We start from the raw sequence: 718 nt of genomic DNA, 5'->3' as shown, positions 1-718 counted from the left end.
TCTCTGATCTGTATCTGATAACAAGAAATTACAAAGATGGAAAGAATGCCCTAAATCACTATGCACTTGTCATTTAAGGCCTGCTCCCCACTGCAGTTAATGGAAAGATTCTTATTGCCTGCAATGGATGCTCAGTCAGGCACAACTCAGGAAAAGCACTTAAGTATGTGCTGAAATCCATCCCCTATTCAGGACAACACTAAGCATGTGCTTTAACTTTAAGATGTTTAAGTTCCATTGATTTCATAAGGATTGAACAGGGCTGCTTTTCTGACTTGGGGGCTTATAACAAGAGTCTCTAGAAAATATCCTGACACCTACTTTCCTCTAACAAGTAGCTACTGCATTTGTACAACTACTAGTTACATTTTCTCCCTCCTCCACCCCCAAAGGACAACTGCACCACTTGGACCAAATTCTGCTGTAAGATAGGTGAATGGAACTGCTGTTGATTTCAGCGGGACCTGTCTATTTGAGCACAGAGTAAGGCTAGCTTATGAATGCATATAGGGGATCAGATTTTAATACACAGGCAATAGGCTTTCCTCATGCAACAGAGATAAGTCACAAAATTTGCAGGCCCAGTAAATTAGGTCCCCTAAAAACTCGGCTTAATGGATATATTCAGTAAGCTGTATTGCCTCAAAGGAGTTTAACTTGCTATTAATTCAATGTTTTAATAAGAATCCTCAAAACATTTAAACAGTGAGCAAGTAAA

Source organism: Chelonia mydas, chromosome 9 (assembly GCF_015237465.2).
Source record: "Chelonia mydas isolate rCheMyd1 chromosome 9, rCheMyd1.pri.v2, whole genome shotgun sequence".
NCBI lineage: Eukaryota > Metazoa > Chordata > Testudines > Cheloniidae > Chelonia > Chelonia mydas.
The sequence above is the reverse complement of the archived record's forward strand: the minus strand, read 5'-3'. Positions refer to the sequence as shown.